The sequence below is a fragment of the Hyla sarda genome, chromosome 1 (assembly GCF_029499605.1).
Source record: "Hyla sarda isolate aHylSar1 chromosome 1, aHylSar1.hap1, whole genome shotgun sequence".
NCBI lineage: Eukaryota > Metazoa > Chordata > Amphibia > Anura > Hylidae > Hyla > Hyla sarda.
Window position 1 is genome coordinate 613,831,477 of NC_079189.1, and position 17,978 is coordinate 613,849,454.

At 48.9% G+C, this 17,978-nt stretch overlaps 1 protein-coding gene and 1 pseudogene across 1 annotated transcript in view; both read left to right on the forward strand.

Moving 5' to 3' along the window:
- Nucleotides 1-17,978, forward strand: part of LOC130308049 (zinc finger protein 420-like) — a 125,091-nt gene that overhangs the window by 83,022 nt on the left and 24,091 nt on the right. The gene's annotated exons all lie outside the window — the stretch shown is intronic.
- Nucleotides 16,116-16,192, forward strand: LOC130344696 (U2 spliceosomal RNA; annotated as a pseudogene).

Consider the following 17,978-nt stretch of genomic DNA (forward strand, 5'->3'; position numbering starts at 1 on the left):
TAAACAACATAGCTCGGAACTTTCTAATGGCATTTTTGGGAATGGGGACGGATAAAGTTTCTACGAGATACAGGAATTTTGGTAGAATAGTCATTGTAACAGCTGCTATTCTTCCTAAAAAGAGCGATATTGGGGCCCATTTTGCTAACACTGTTTGTATATTTTGTATGTGGGGGTAAGACCTACTCCTAGGTAACCCAAGGACGTATCCTGCCTTTTATAGTTATAGGGTCTGTTTCAAATTTAAGAGATCAGTTGGAGGGATATTAATTGGGAGGGCTTCTGTTTTTGAAGTGTTGATATGGTGACCTGACAAATGCCCATAATCAATGCTGCGTGGAGATTGGTTAGGGATATTAAGGGGTTGCGAATATCTTCCGCATATCATCCCAGCTAAGCAGGTAAAAGGCTTTCTCTGCATCTAGGCTCAAAAGAAGGCATGAAGACTTGGTCTTATTTAACATGTCGATGAGGTCAATGGCCCTCCTTGTGTAGTCTCCCGTCTGACGGAATGACAATGCAACTTGGTCTTTGTTTACAAGGCCGGGTACCACGTTGCTGTCCGCCAGAATTTTAGTGAATAGTTTGAGGTGTGAATTTAGTAAAGAGTCTGGGTCTATAGCTCGCGCATTCTGATGGGTCTTTAGCTCGATTTGGGGATCACAGTGAAATGAGAAGCTAGCATCATGGGGGGAATAGGTGTACCTGAAAGAAAGGAATTAAACAGTATTAATAGATGGGGGGGCCAACATATCTGAGAAGGTTTTGTAGTATAAGTAAGATAGTCCATCAGGACCTGGCGATTTACCATTATGTAAGGCTTTAATGGTATCAATTAAACTTAAATCTGAGAGTTTAATTCATTAAGCTCGTTGGATGTAATTTTTGGTAACCCACATTTTCCTAAGTAGTCTTTAATTGCATTGTCCCTCTGGGTTTTGTTTGAGGGTAAAGAAGGAGGAAGGTGGTATAACCGAGAATAATACTCTTGGAATATATTAGCCATACGTTCAGGGTCATAGGCTATATGGCCAGTTGTGTCCTTAATGGTTTGCGGAGTTGTGTGTGAGGCTAAGGAGTTAAGTTGCGTCGCCAAAAGAGTGATTGGTTTGTTAGCTCGGGCGTAATATTTGTGTTTCATATAGACAAGAAGCTTTTCCACTTTCCCCACTGCTATTTCCTTCAGGACATTGCGGGTCTGGACTATTTGTCTCAGGATATTAGTAGAAGGCCTATATTAGTAGAAGTTTACTCTCTAAATCTTTGGTCCTTCCCATGGCGTCTTTTTTAAGTTTAGAAGCCAAAGAAATGCAATGGCCCCTAAAAACAGTCTTATGCGTTTCCCATACTGTAGAAAAGCTAGTCACACTGCCTACATTTTGCTCGAAGTATGACTTCAAACATGTCTCCAAATTCATCCTATAGACCTCTTGTTTAAGCAGAGTTTCGTTATGTCGACAGTGGCAAACTTTACATGGTGTAGAGGCCGGTTTGAGGTCCAACGTTACAGGAGCGTGGTCAGACCACTTAATAGGATGAATTGTGGCTCTGCCTGCTAGTCTAAGGCCAAGGAGATTTCCCATAAACATGTCTATCCTTGTGTGAGTGGTATGCGGTGTTGAGTAAAAAGTGTACTCCCTACTATTTTGGTTAAGAACCCTCCATAAGTCAAAAAGATGATGGCGCCTAACTAGATTCCTAAGGAAAGAGGATAAGCGTGTTATCACAGGAGATGGATCCGGGTGTGAAAGTGAGTGTCTGTCCATATTTGTGGAAAATGGTAAATTAAATTCCCCTCCAATCAGCAGAGTGGCTGGGGGTAGTTTTGCCAATTTTACCAGAACTCTCGTAGAACTATGGGTATATTGTAGAGTTTTCCTGAAATTATTATATCTCTCCCACTTGGGTCTAGGAAGGTATCAGAAATCTGGAGAGGACATGAGCGGAAAACCAGAATGGCTACACCCCCTCTCTTCTTATCTTGGTTCGCTATAAATACAGTGGGGCACGGTTGTTCAAATCATCTATTCCGTTCTGCGCTCCGGCCGCACATGCTGGCCGTGAGCACATGGTCCCCTTACCTGCTGCCCATGGGGTTGAGACTCGCATCACGGGACGCGCCCGCATGCGAGCCCCAGTCCGTCACTCTCCGGGTGTTTCTCCTGCCTCCGGCGCTCGTGTCCCCATCCCCTAGGGCGCGCACGCGCCGCAGCTTTAAGATTTAAAGGGCCAGTGCGCTCATTAGTGTAATTCACCCGTGGCTCATTTATAAATTCCTCCACCCTCCACTCCCCTGCCGGATCTTTGTTGCCTTGTGCCTTAGAGAAAGCGTTCCTCAGTATTGCCTTGTATCTGATCCCTTGCTTTGTGACTTGACCATGCTCCTCTGCCTACTGAACTCCTGTTATGTCTTGACTACACTACTGTGCCACCTGCCCTGACCTTCTGCTATCCAGACTACGAGTTGCCTTATCCCTTCTGTGCCTCACATCTCCTTAGCCGCCTGTGTGGTCGAGCCGTGCCAGGGGTGCGGACCTGCCGCAGCAAGTCCATCCCACTTTGTGGCGGGCTCTGGTGAAAACCAGTGGCACCTTAGACTCCGCTCCCTGGTACAGTCCGAGTGATCTGCCACACAGGTCCAGCAGATCCACATCCACTGCTGTTCCTGTCTTCTGAAACGTGTTACAGTAAGATCCGGCCATGGATCCCGCTGAGGTACCCCTGCCTTAAGTCGCGGATCTTCCCTCCATTGTGGTAGGTCAGTCGCAGCAGTTGGCCCGACAGGCGCAGCAATTTTCTCAACTTTCAGCCATGATGCAACAGCTTTTGGCCTTGCAACACCAGCAGGTACCACAATCTGGCTGTCAGGCCCAGGCCTGAGTATTAAATCATATATGTGTATTATAATTGTACTGTGTGTACTGTATTATCCAGGACATGGGTGAGGGGTCATTCAGACGGTGTGTCCCTGTTTGTGTATTGCATTTTATTAGGGGGCCTGGCTGGTTGTTTTTTGAAGTCAGGAGTTTCTTTGAAGCGGCAGGATGGGAGATAACAGATGCCCCTTGGTGGGATCAGAGGGGAGGGGGGAGTGGAGCTTCCCTCCAAAAAACAAGCAGATATGATATTTAAACAATGCTAGACTCAAAGTTGGTTGTTAAGATCTGTGCCCCAAGCTGGCAAGACCATCCTAAGAACAGCTGGAGACCCACTCTCATGGACTGCTATACTATTACGCTGTAAGAACTTAATTTTTGCTTTCTGAACTTGCTAAACTCTTATATATTTTTGTACCTGTATGTCATTTGTTTCTGTATTTTTATATAGTCAGCACTGTGATACCTTTTATCAGATTAAAAGTTTCATTAATCAGCTCTGGTCTTTGATCTCTAAATATATGAGCTCACATTTCTGAAGGCAGCTCTGGTGAAACACGTTTATCTAAGGATTAATTTGGTGACTTGCTAGGACTAGTAGTGGATACCCAGAGGTCTGGCGACTTTAACCCTTGCACCATCACACTCTCTCTAGCGTCTTGGCTGGACCGATAGGGTGTGATCGTGACACTGGCCCACTCCAACCTCCAGCTCCTGCAGTGTCTTCTGGCTCCCAGCTACTCCTGCCTTTACCTTCCAAGTATGATGGGGATTCCAAGTCATGCAGAGGCTTTGTCACACAGTGCTCCATGCACTTTGAGCTCATGTCGGAACTGTTTCTGACAGAACGTATGAAGCTGGCCTTTGTCATTAGTCTACTGTCCGGAAAAGCCCTGGCTTCGGCTACACCCCTTTGGGACCATGGTCATCCAGTATCCTCCATTTGTCGGCCTTCTTGGCAGAATTTCGCAGTGTCTTTGAGGAACCCGCACGTGCCTCTTCAGCTGAGACGGCGTTGCTGAACCTCTGTCAAGGGAATTCTACCGTTGGTGTCTACGTGGTTCAATTCCGCATTCTATCCTCTGAACTTGCCTGGAATGATAAGGCCTTGAGTGCCACATTCAAAAAAAGACTGTCAAGCAGGACTAAAGATGCCCTTGCAGAACGTGATCCTCCATCTTCTTTGACAGAACTGATTCACTTGGCCACACGCATTGATGTGCGTTTTGCTGAGAGACAGGAGGAATTGCGCTTAGAGAGGGAACCTGTCCACCTGACGTGTTTCAACGTCCACCTCTTCAGTTTCCTGCGCCTCTTGCCGAAGAGGTTATACAAGGAGATCGTTCTCGTCTTACGCAACAGGAGAGATCACAAAGACTCAATGGGAATTTGTGCTTGTATTGTGCTAGCCCAGAGCACTTTGTCAAGGACTGTACAGTTCGCCCGCACCAGGGCCAGATTAAGGCAGCCTGGAAGACGGAGCACTTCATTATGATGCCCCCCCCCTCCCCGACAGTCCCCCTTCCCTTCCACTGAGTTAAAGAGAAGTCAGGCCCCCGTTAAAGTAAAATGGACTGCATGGTCTAAAATCACTTCAGTTCAAGTCACTCTTTCCAGCTGTTGCAAAGCTTCAACACCCATTATGTCTGGAGAGCTTCAGGCGTTATAGGAGTTGTAGTTTTGTAACAGCTGGATCCTCAAATTGGGGTACAGTGTCATCCATTATTACTGCAAAACTTAGAAGTGAGGAGAGATCTAATGGGACAGTCAGGAGAATACACAAACATAAAATGACTCACAGGAGACGTCTTCTCTGTTGTCTTTCCTTTTCTTCTTCATCTGGCCCAGACGCCATGTCTTCTTCCAGCTCCATCTTACTTTGTAAAGTTTGATGCCTGGACATCATTGGTTCCTCACTTTGCCAGCCGATCCTCATCCTCTGTATAATGACAACAATCAGTATAACCCTACAAGAGACTGTGCTTCCTAAATATAATACTGCCAAACCCTGTGTACTCTGTATATTATACTACCAAACCCTGTGTACTCTGTATATTATACTACCAAACCCTGTGTACTCTGTATATTATACTGCCAAACATCATGCCCTCTAAAAATAATACTACCACACACTGTGTCTTCCATAGTGTGCACAGGGCAGCAGCATCCCATTGAAAACAAGCAAAATTCTGCTGGCGGAAGTTCGTAGTGTGGACAAGCCCTAATTCCCCCAGACCCCTCTGCTCCCCCAGACCCCTATGTCCTCCTCCAGACTCCTGCTCCCAGAGACCCCTAAGGCTAGGTTTCCCCCTTTCTTTTACCTGCAAAAACATACAGAAAAACTGCTACTGCTTTTTCCTGTGTTATAGTAATTTTTTGGCATTTTTTTCTTGTGCTTTTGCCTTCTCTGGAAACTTAGCCTTAGTCCTCCCCTGGTCCTTAAAGGGGTACTCCACCCCTAGACATCTTATCCCCTATCCAAAGGATAGGGGATAAGATGTCTGATCGCGGGGGTCCCGCCGCTGGGGACCCCTGCAATATAGCATGCAGCACCCACCTGTATCTGCTTCCGGCAGCGCTGGAGGTTCTGGCTCCCGACCACGGGAACAGAAGATCGTGATGTTAGATCGTGATGTTACGACTCCGCCCCTGTGTGACATCACGCCCCGCCCCCTCAATGCAAGTCTATGGGAGGGGGCATGACAGTTACCCCACAGTAGGTTGTAGTTCCCCCGCATTAGGTTGTAGTCCCCCCACATTACGTTAGCAGTGTCCCCCACAGACATACAGCCTCCAGCCATATACATTGTATGGCTGGAGACTGTATGTCTGCCCCACTTCAGTGCTCTGACCACCGCTCCTCTGGTCCGGGGTCATGATCTACTGCCATGGCCTAGGGGCCATAGCAGTAGGTCCCGGGACCGGAGGAGCGGAGTGGTCGGAGCATTGAAGATGATGTGTAGGTAACTTACCATGCATGCATCCTCGCTGCCCGCTCCTACGGGCGCACGCACGGGACGTCAGTGATATCCCTGCGTGCGCTACCTCCTGGCGGCCCCTGTGTTTTTAAAGTTAACATGGGGCCGCAGAAAGGTAACCGGGACATCCTTGTGTCCCGAAAAGATCTTTCAGGACACAGGGATGTCCTGCTGAATGTGAGGGGGGGGGGGATTACAGTATTTATCTGTGTATACCACGCACTGGCATATAACACGCACCCTCATTTTCACAGGAAAATTTGACGGAAAAAAATTAATGTAAAATAAATGACTTGGAAGCTCTGAACTATATGCCTCATCATCCCCCCAACTTTGATTCCCTTGATCCTCAGTTTGCCCCCCCCTTCCTCCCCCTTTTATCAGCCCCTGTGCCATATTTACCCCCCGCCTCCTTTCCCGTGTTTTACCCTGCTCATCATCCCCCTGCTCTTCATTCTCTCACCCTGCTCATCATCCCCCCTGTTCATCCCCCCTTGCTCATCATCCCCCCTGCTCATCATCCCCCCTGCTCATCATTCCCCCCCACTGCTCATCATTCCACCCCCCTGCTCATCATTCTCCCCCCTGCTCATCATTACCCCCCTGCTCATCATTCTCCCCCCCTGCTCATCATTACCCCCCCTGCTCATCATTACCCCCCCTGCTCATCATTACCCCCCCTGCTCATCATTACCCCCCCTGCTCATCATTACCCCCCTCTGCCTCATCATCCTCCCCCACTCATAATCCTCCCCTGCTCATTGCTCCCCCCTCCTCCTGCTTTTTCTATTTTTCATATAACCTTACCTGGCCACGCTCGGCAGGCTCAGGTGATGTGTCGGGTCTCGTGGGCTGTGACGAGTGACGTCTCCTGCGGCTCCTCTGCACGGTGTCAGGGACGTCACTCATTTCCTGCAGCGCTGGGGTGTAATGAAGAAAACTGTGCCCTGTAGTGGCCGCGGCTGCAGGAAATGATGAGCGACGTCCCTGACACCGTGCAGAGGAGCCGGATGAGACGTCACTCGTCACAGCCCACAAGACCCGACGTATTACCTGAGCCTGCTGAGCGCGGCCAGTTAAGGAAATATGAAAAAGAGAAAAAGCAGGAGGAGTCCTGGCCACTTTAAAACAGTCACCCCCCTGATCCGCTACTGAGCAGCCCGCAGGGATGTCCCGAATGGGACGGGGGCCCCCTGTGGGCACGGGGCCCAGAGCAGGTGCTCCATGAGCGCCAATGATGATCCGGCCCTGGCCCGCACCTAGGGTACGTGGGAGAGGCGTCCCTGGGTGTGAAAACTACCTCTCCACACTTAACTATTCCTGTACATGTCTTCGCTTCAGCCAAGTCTTCCTTCAGCGCTACAGCATTTTTGGATGAAGTTAGACTTATGCAGCGCGTATAACCTCATTCGTATCCGCAAGGGAGATGAATGGAAAAGGCCTTCAATACTCTTGACGGACATTTTGAGTATCTTGTAATGCCTTTTGGTCTCTGCAATGCTCCAGCAATTTTTCAAGAGTTTGTCTATGATAACTTCCGTTATCTTCTCTACACCAGTGTTGTTGTATACCTAGATGACATCCTGATCTTCTCTTCCAACCTACAGGAGCATCATTCTCTTGTTCGTTCTTCAGCGAGTACGGAAGAATCATCTCTACGCCAAACTGAAGAAATGCCTGTTCGAGAAATCTAGTCTTCTGTTTCTTGGCTACAATGTCTCTCATCAGGGCCTGCAGATGGATCCAGATAAGTTGTCTACAGTATTGGATTGGCCTCGTCCTGCTGGCCTACCTGCTATTCAATGCTTTCTGGGATTCGCTAACTATTATCATCAGTTTATCCCACATTTTTCATCCTTGGTTGCTCCTATTGTGGCTCTCACTAAGAAGGCATCTAGTCCTAAATCTTGGGCTGAAGAGGCCTTCTCCCATTTAAAGTCTACGTTTGCTTCTGCTCCCATGCTTACAAGACCTGATTCGGAGAGGCCCTTTGCTTTGGAGGTTGATGCCTCATCTATTGGTGCTGTTCTCACTCAGGAAAACGCCAAGGGCAAGACTGTTACTTGTGGGTTCTTCTCCAAGACCTTCTCTAATGCTGAGAGGAATTACTCCATTGGAGATCGTGAACTCCTCGCTATCAAGCTAGCTTTGAAGGAATGGTGACATTTATTGGAAGGTTCTTCTCATCCGGTCAGCATCTACTCCGACCATAAGAATCTTCTATACCTTCAGTCTGCTCAGCATTTGAACCCCCGCCAGGCAAGATGGTCACTGTTCTTTTCTAGGTTCAACTTCTTCATTCACTTCCGTCCAGCAGACAAGAACATCAGGGCTGAGGCTCTCTCCAGGTCCTATGACGTCATTGGTTTGGACTCCACGGCTAGGCATATTATTCCTCCTGACCGTTTGATTCTTGCCATGATTCAACAAGTTCCTCCGGGAAAATCCTTTGTGCCCGCCCGATTGAGACGCAAGGTCCTGAAATGGGGTCACTCTTCTTTGACAGCAGGACATCCTGGAATAAGCAAAACTCTACTTCTATTTCCCGGCACTACTGGTGGCCCCATCTTGAACGTGATGTTTCTGATTTTGTTCGGTCCTGTGAAACATGTGCCTGTGCCAAAACTCCTTGACAGAGACCTGCAGGACTCTTACAGCCTTTACCCATTCCAGGGACTCCCTGGTCCCATATCGCCATGGATTTTGTCACCGATTTGCCACCATCACATAATAACACTGTCATCTGGGTCGTTGTAGATCGGTTTTCCAAGATGGCTCATTTCATTCCTCTACCATGAAGCTGGCGAAGTACTTCCTCTACCAGGAAGCTGGCGAAGTACTTCTTGTTACATGTCTTTCGTTTACATGGTCTTCCTCAGCATATCGTTTCGGATCGAGGTGTGCAGTTTGTCTCTAAGTTCTGGCGAGCCCTTTGTAACCATCTGGACATCAATCTGGACTTTTCCTCGGCCTACCACCCTCAGTCCAACAGTCAGGTGTAGAAAAGAGAAAAAAAAAGGGACAGGGAGAGGATAGTGCCTTGCGTAATTCAGTGGGATAATCCCGGTCCACAGCCCCAATGCTAGTGGTACTCACCTGGGGTATGGCTCGATATGTGCATATCACCCCTCCGTGTGGGGGTCAGATGGTCTCTGGCTGGAGCCTGCAGGATCCAGCCGGGTACTCGATGAGAGGTCGGCAGTAGACTTGTAGAGTAGTGCAAAAAAGATTGCAAAAAAAATGGTCTGCGTGGCGCTGCCTTGTAGAGATCGGAATGAAGGTTCAGTCTTATAATTAAAATCTCATTTATTGTGACATAAACTGAGATATGGACTATGCATGTCCATATCTCAGTTTATGTCACAATAAATGAGATTTTAATTATAAGACTGAACCTTCATTCCGATCTCTACAAGGCAGCGCCACCGCAGACCATTTTTTTGCAATCTTTTTTGCACTACTCAACAGTCAGGTGGAGAGGGTTAATCAAATCCTTGAGACTTATCTTTGGCATTTTGTTTCAGCTCGCAAAGATGATTGGGTCAACCTACACCCCTAGGCTGAATTCTCATATAATCATATGGTCACATAATCACAAGGATTCCGAGTCCACAAGGTCATCCCCCTTTTTTTTTGTCTACGGACTCCATCTCCGTTCTCCTCTTCCTCTCTCAGTCTCCTCTGGTGTGCCTGCTGTTGATGAGCTGGTCCATGACTTCTCCACCATATGGCAACAGACCCAACAGTCATTATCCCAGGCTTCTTCACGCATCAGGGACACAAGCAGATAAATGTAGAAGACCTCCTCCGTCCTTCTCTCCCGATGACATGGTGTGGCTTCCAAGTACATCCGCTTCAAGATACCCTGTTACAAGCTCGGTCCCCACTACCTTGGTTCCTTCCAGATTCTAAAAGAAATCCATCCTGTCTCCTACAAACTCCGTCTACCTGCTACATTACGTATTCCCAATTCCTTCCACGTCTCTCTCCTCAAGGGTCTTGTCGTAAACCGGTTCTCTCAGAAGAATCTTGTCCCCACACCTGTCTCCGGCTCTTCTGACATCTACAAAGTTAAACAGATTCTTGCGACAAAAACTGTGAGAGGTAAACAATTTTTTTGGGTCGACTGGGAGGGTTACGGTCCTGAGGAGAGATCTTGGGAGCCTGAGATGAATATCCTGGACCGTGACCTTCTCAGGAGTTTCCTCTCTCATAAAAGGAGGGGGAGACCAAAGGGGGAGTACTGTTATGTTATGCGCTCCGGCCGCACACACTGGCCATGAGCGCATAGTCCCCTTACCTACTGCTGCCGACGGGGCTGGGACTCGCATCGCGGGACGCTCCCGCATGCGAGCCCCAGTCCGTCACTCTCCGGGTGTTTCTCCTGCCTCTGCCTCTCTACTCCGGCACGCGTGTCCCCGTCCCCTAGAGCGTGCGCGTGCCGGAGCTTTAAGATTTAAAGGGCCAGTGCGCTTATTAGTGTAATTCACCTGTGGCTCATTTATAAATTCCTCCACTCTCCTCACTCCCCTGTCGGATCTTTTGTTGCCTTAGAGAAAGCGTTCCTCAGTATTGCCTTGCCGTGTATCTGATCCCTTGCTTTGTGACTTGACCTTGCTCCACTGCCGCCTGCCTACTGAACTCCTGCTACGTCTTGACTATGCTACTGTGCCGCCTGCCCTGACCTTCTGCTATCCAGACTACGAGCTGCCTTATCCCTCCTGTGCCTCGCATCTCCTCAGCCACCTGTGTGGTCGAGCCGTGCCAGGGGTAGCGAACTGGATGCCACCTGCTGCAGCAAGTCCATCCACTTTGCGGCGGGCTCTGGTGAAAACCAGCAGCACCTTAGACTCCGCTTCCTGGTACGGTCCGAGTCATCTGCCACACAGGTCCAGTGGATCCACATCCACCGGTGTTCCTGTCTTCTGAAACATGAGTGTTACATCTTCTGTTGCTGTTGTGTTGAGCAGCCACTGTGGATTGCAAGGAAGATATGTAGTTGCGGGTATGGTTATGTCCCTCTTCCAGATTTTCCACTCTGAGAGACCGCACGCATGTCTTGGCGGACTGCGACCAACTCCACCCTGAGCGTGTCCTTTATCTCATTGAGGATTCCACGGAAGTCCTCTTTAGTGGGCAGATGGCGAAGATATTTACTTAAATTATTGCAGTCATCTTGAGGCAAGTCTTCTAATGCAGAGCTCACAGAGGATGGGGACCATGGCGTTTTATCTTGTTTTTTGCGGAGAGGCGACAAAGACCCACCCGCTGAGTCAAGGTCCCACTATGCAGAGGAGGTTGACAAGGTCCTCTTGGCTTGTTGAGGAGAAACCTTTAGAGGCCGTTTTTCCTTTGGATCTTAAGGAAGGGTGTCCATTGCTGTTGGGGCATCCTGTGACATGGGAGACAACTGTGATTGGATAGAGCCCTCCGCAGCCCGATCTTCCCTCCGTAAGGGATCATGTAATTGTGAGTCATTCAGTTCAGACATCTTTCGCACCTGATTGTTATAGCTCTCACAGCAGGAACTGTCTTCCCTTTCTTTAGAAAATGAAAGTCTCTTTTGGGAGAGAGCTAAGTCTGAGTTACTTATGGATAAGGCTTTTGGTTTTCTGGTGTGGACTGGGAGTCCTTCTTTGTGCCAGTAAGTGGGATAGCTGGGGGCACTCTGAGTTTGTTGGCCTGGATTGTCGGTAGACTTGAATTTGTTACCTGATTGGCTTGTATATACACCTTAGAGGGGTTGGGGGGGTCGAGTTTTTTTTTATTTTTTATTTTTTTTAGCTCTTAGATCTTTGCCCCATGGGTCTAAGACATGGAAATGATGGAGCTTACATTAGTAAAGCACTAGATGGTGGTGTTGTATTAGATATATTGAGGGCAATCAGGTTTAGATTTACTTTATAACAGTTCTTATCCTGAGAGGACAGCCATGATAGGGTTAAGTAAATATTCTTATCTTTAGACCCCAATATATTCTGATACTTGTAGTAGCAGGAGAAGGCGGCAAAGCATGTTCAATAGCAGCTTTATATGGAAGAGGAGAAGAACAGTTTTTGCTTACTCACTGTGTTCACTAGGTGCTTTCTTCCAGTCTTCAGAGGGTTAAAGGTGCAGAGTTGCTGTCTCCAGACCCCCCAATGCACTTGTCCCCGTTCAGCCAGGGAATATGGCACGATGCTGGTCTTCCGCACTGTGTGGAAAGAAGGAAGACGGGGTCTTTGCGGCTTATGGTGCCCTTACACTTGAAATCAGTTATGGAGTGCTCCTGGAGGAAGAGGAGCTGTATATCCTCAGCGGAGCCTCTCTCCTGGATGAAGAGGAGCTGTATATCCTCAGCGGGGCCTCTCTCCTGGATGAAGAGGAGCTGTATATCCTCAGCGAAGCCTCTCTCCTGGATGAAGAGGAGCTGTATATCCTCAGCGGGGCCTCTCTCCTGGATGAAGAGGAGCTTATATCCTCAGCGGAGCCTCTCTCCTGGATGAAGAGGAGCTGTATATCCTCAGCGGAGCCTCTCTCCTGGATGAAGAGGAGCTGTATATCCTCAGTGGAGCCTCTCTCCTGGATAAAACGGAGCTGTATATCATATCCTCAGCGGAGCCTCTCTCCTCGATGAAGAGGAACTGTATATCCTCAGCGGGGCCTCTCTTTTGGATGAAGAAGAGCTATATATCCTCAGCAGGGCCTCTCTTCTGGATAAAGAGGAGCTATATATCCTCAATGGAGCCTCTCTTCTGTATTAAGAGGAGCTGTATATCCTCAGCAGAGCCTCTCTCCTGGATAAAGAGGAGCTGTATATCCTCAGCCGAGCCTCTCTTCTGGATGAAGAGGAGCTGTATATCCTCAGTGGAGCCTCTCTTCTGTATGAAGAAAAGCTGTATATCCTCAGCGGAGCCTCTCTCCTGGATGAAGAGGGAGCTGGGTATCCATAGCGGAGCCTCTCTCCTGGATGAAGAGGAGGTGTATATGCTCAGCGGGGCCTCTCTCCTGGATAAGGAGGAGCTGTATATCCTCAGCGGAGCCTCTCTTCTGTATGAAGAAAAGCTGTATATCCTCAGCGGAGCCTCTCTCCTGGATGAAGAGGGAGCTGTGTATCCACAGCGGAGCCTCTCTCCTGGATAAAGAGGAGCTGTGTATACTCAGCGGGGCCTCTCTCCTGGATGAAGAGGAGCTGTATATGCTCAGCTGGGCCTCTCTCCTGGATAAGGAGGAGCTGTATATCCTCAGCGGAGCCTCTCTTCTGTATGAAGAAAAGCTGTATATCCTCAGCGGAGCCTCTCTCCTGGATGAAGAGGGAGCTGTGTATCCACAGCGGAGCCTCTCTCCTGGATAAAGAGGAGCTGTGTATACTCAGCGGGGCCTCTCTCCTGGATGAAGAGGAGCTGTATATCCTCAGCGGGGCCTCTCTCCTGGATGAAGAGGAGCTGTATATGCTCAGCGGGGCCTCTCTCCTGGATAAGGAGGAGCTGTATATATTCAGCGGAGCCTCTCTCCTGGATGAAGAGGAGCTGTATATCCTCAGCGGAGCCTCTCTTCTGGATGAAGTGCTGGTCTGACAGTTGTCTGGTCTTCAGAGCTGCCGGGGATGACTATAATGAAGAGGAGCTGTGTATCCTCCTGCCTTACAAGAGAGTCCCAGGGCCGGCAGGTGTGAGGGGAACCCTGGCTGCTGTACTCTGAGTTGAGTAATGGCGGGAAGGAACCAGGTATCTTCTCGCCTGGCAGGGGAGTGACAGGGCCGGCCAGTAAAAGTATTTCTGGGTAGCTGGTAGCCTGATACTCACTTCATCAAACATCCTGGGGTCCAGCAGAGGGATCCAGTAGAAAAGAAAAACACTTTAGCTGAGAAATACAGGGCTAAAACCGCTTGTAAAGTTGTGAGGAGACGGAGCTCCAGCCTCACACGACCTGCTCCATGAGTGTCTGGCCACGCCCCTCCAGGACATTATTTTGATGGAAGAACTTAACACATTATAAAAAGTCCTTTAGGTGCTGGGTAACATTTATAGACAATTGTTGGCCCCGGCTTTCATGGCGCACCATAGACCCCCTGCCTCCATATTACACAGGTCTGATGGAGGAACAGGGTAAGTAAGGCTTAATGTTTGTGGTTCTAACAATAACTGTACAAGGATATATAAGAAGTAAGGAATTGATAAGAGTTGGGAAACATATTGAATCGAAGCAGAACTGCAATCCTGTTGTAGCAGGATGGAAATTGTTAAAACAATAAGGGTCGGTTCACACGGGCAGAATTTCTGGACATCCGCACCCATTCCACTTCCGCCTTTGTGGATTTTGTGAGGAATCCATGCGGAAATTCCATAGAAGTGTGAATGGGAGTGTGGAATCCCATAGGATTCTATTGGGCTTTCATTTGAGGCAGAAGTTCCATCCGTGTTAATAGACTCAGGGTCTGCCTTTGGGGCGTCTGAGCACTGTGCAGCCGCACAGGGCGCCGTAGCAACAGGGGTGCCATGCGGCCGACACAGCTCGCAGCCCCCGTCACATTCTGGACATCCCTGTGTCCCGAAAAATCTTTTCAGGACACAAGGATGTCAGGGCTGTTACCACTCTGCGGCATCCCCCACGTTAACTTTAAAAACGCAGGGGCCACTGGGAGGTAGCGCGCGCAGGGACGTCACTGACGTCCCGTGCGTGCGCCCATAGGAGTAAAGCAGAGCAGAGCATCGAGGAGGATGTGTGCGCATGGTAAGTCACCAGCAGCACGTCATCTTCAGTGTTCCGACCTCCGATCCCGGGACCTACTGCTATGGCCCATAGGCCATAGCAGAAGATCGTGACCCTGGTCCCCGGACTGGAGGAGCGGTGGTCAGAACACTGAATTGGGGCAGTAAACAGGCATACAGCTGTACAGTAGGGGAACTGTACTGCACCTAATGTGGGGGAACTATACTGCACCTAATGTGGGGGAACTGTCATGCACCTAATGTGGGGGAACTATACTGCACCTAATGTGGGGGAACTATACTGCACCTAATGTGGGGGAACTGTACTGCCAACCTAATGTGGAGGAACTGTACTGCCAACCTAATGTGGGGGAACTGTACTGCCAACCTAATGTGGGGGAACAGTACTGCCAACCTAATGTGGGGGAACTGTACTGCCAACCTAATGTGGGGGAACTGTACTGCCCACCTAATGTGGGGGAACTGTACTGCCCACCTAATGTGGGGGAACTGTACTGCCCACCTAATGTGGGGGAACTGTACTGCCCACCTAATGTGGGGGAACTGTACTGCCCACCTAATGTGGGGGAACTGTACTGCCCACCTAATGTGGGGGAACTGTACTGCCCACCTAATGTGTGGGAACTGTACTGCCCACCTAATGTGTGGGAACTGTACTGCCCACCTAGTGTGGGGGAACTGTACTGCCCACCTAATGTGTGGGAACTGTACTGCCCACCTAGTGTGGGGGAACTGTACTGCCCACCTAATGTGCGGGGACTTATACTGCAAACTTAAGTCTGATTATGGGGACTGGTGAAGGGGGGAGGGTCTGATTAAGGGGTGAAGGGGGGGGGCTCTGTGCGTAATGACGGGCGATACAGGGGCGGGAGCATCGTGATGTCACGGCTCCACCCCTCAATACAAGTCTATGGGAGGGGGTGTGGCGGCCATCACGCCTCCTCCCACAGACTTGCATTAAGGGGGCAGGCCGTGATGTCGTGAGGGGGCAGAGCCGTGACATCACGATGCTCCGGTCCCTGTATCGCCAGTCATTACGCACAGAGCGAGTTTGCTCTGTGCAGTAACGAAAGCGGGGTGCTGCAGCCGAGATCCCGGGGCTCCCCAGCAGCAGGCCTCCCGCGATATGACATCTTATCCCCTATCCTTTGGATAGTGGATCAGATGTCTAGAAGCGGAGTACCCCTTTAAAGTACCGCAACAGTACTGCAGTGTGTGAACACAACCTAAAGGGGGCAGTAATTGGCCCATCCAGATAATAATCACCCATTTATCTCAATCAGACCCGGTAAACTAGCAGAATACATCGGCAGCACCATCTACTTCACGGTGTTGTCCGGCATATTGTATCTGGGCATTTTGTGACATTGGCGCAGTGAAGGTTCTCTCTGGTATCTCCACCGTGCAGATAATTTCTGTTCCAGTATCATCCTATTGTTCTCCATGATACAACCGCAGTGTCATATTCAGGAGCCGCTGGTATTTCACCTGTTCGGTTTAACTTTGTATCTTGAACAAATCTTCCAGCAGTTGCAGTGAAAACTTTCTTGGTCACTTCTAGGCCTTTTGGCTTAGATCAAGTGCAGTATCTGTTCTTATAATTTCCCGCTGGTGGATGGAAAACACTGGTGGGGATGGGTGCTGCATGGAGGAGGCTGGTGTTACATAACCAGCTCAACAGCTCCCCTGATGTGACCTGTTCCCTCCGGGTCCCTGTTCCCTCCCATGAGGCTGGGAGGGTCTAAAAGCGAGTGTAAAGGGAGTGATGACCTGAGGTGCCGAAACTCAGTTATTTTCAGTACCTGGTTTTTCTCTACTCCGGAAGCATAGAGCAGTTCAGCTAAATGAGCATGTCAGCCTGTTATTCTCAGTTGTAGTGACCATTATGGGCCTGGGATGTCACAGAATTGCAGTACTACAGCTGAAAGGGAGCTTAAAGGGGCATTCCAGGAAAAAACTTTTTTTTATATATGAACTGGTTGATATATAAAAAAAAAAGTTTTTCCCTGGATAACTCCTTTAAAGCAGTGAAGGGTGTGAACATCCCTGATTGGCTGAAGCCGCACACACCTTCCTCATCTATATTCACTGCTCCCTTACCAGCTCTCCCGGCAGCATGAAGGCACAGTTCTCACATGAGTATCTAAACATAATAGCCCTGATTTACTATTGTAAACCCAACCTGTTTTGTCAGGTTATGCACCAAAATGTGCCACAAATTGTGTCTGCGTCAGAATTTGTGACCAATAAAATTCTGGAGCACGAAATGAACAACACAGTTTGGGAGCAAAACCCGATAAAAAACTGTTGGGATCATTTTAGTAAATAACCGCCATTGACTATTTATACATAGACATGAATTATAATGTAAGAAGCTACAGGTGCCAGAAATGATCCTATCATTGTATCCTGGGTGCGTCACCTTGTGTGTCTGGAACATGCAGGGGTATAAAAAGTTCTAATCAGAATCATTTAGGTGATTTCTGGTATCATTGGGGGGAGTTTACCACTGTGTGTAAATCAAGTTCTCCATCTTGTTGGAATAACACACGTGCTAAATATCCTCATCTAACGTTTCTTGAAAACTTGTAACGTGCTGGATATGTGCAGGAAAGTGTGCATTCAGTCGTTCATATGCATTAAAACATGCCTTCCTTGACCTGCAGCGCCAATAAGGAGATTTTTTATGCTTACCATAAAATTTCTTTCTCGAAGGATCCATTGGGGGACATAGACCATGGGGTGTATGCTGCTGTCACTAGGAGGCTTGACACTATGGCAACAAGAAAGTTGGCTCCTCCCAGCAGGGTATACCTGCCCACAGGCACCTGAGGTAATCACTTTGAGTCCCAGAGCAATAGGACAAGACCGACAGGTCAAGAGAAAACCACAAACTGTCCGAGCAATCAGAAGAAAAGGCAACTGAACACACCTTCGGACAGATAACTGAAATAGGAACACCAGAAAAAAAGGTGGGAGCTGTGTCCCCCAATGGATCCTTCGAGAAAGATTTTACGGTAAGCATAAAAAAAATCTCCTTTTCTCTATCGGCTCCATTGGGGGACACAGACCATGGGACGTAACAAAGCCGTCCCTTGGATGGGTAAGGAATCAGACAGGTGGACGGTGGGACCACCGCCGTCTGCAACATCTTACAGCCCAGAGTAGCATCAACTGATGCAAAGGTATGAATCTGGTAGCACCTTGAGAAAGAGTGCAAAGATGACCACGCGGACGCCTTACAGAACTGCAATGCCGAAGCCACGTAGTGGAGGGCCCAGGATGCCCCGAAAAACGGGTGGAATGAGCCAAAACCATGAAGGGTGGGATCTTCCCCTTGCAGCGGTAAGCTCCCAAAATGGTTGTCTTGTCCAACGACCACAACAGGTTGTGGAACAAATGCTTCCAGGGAT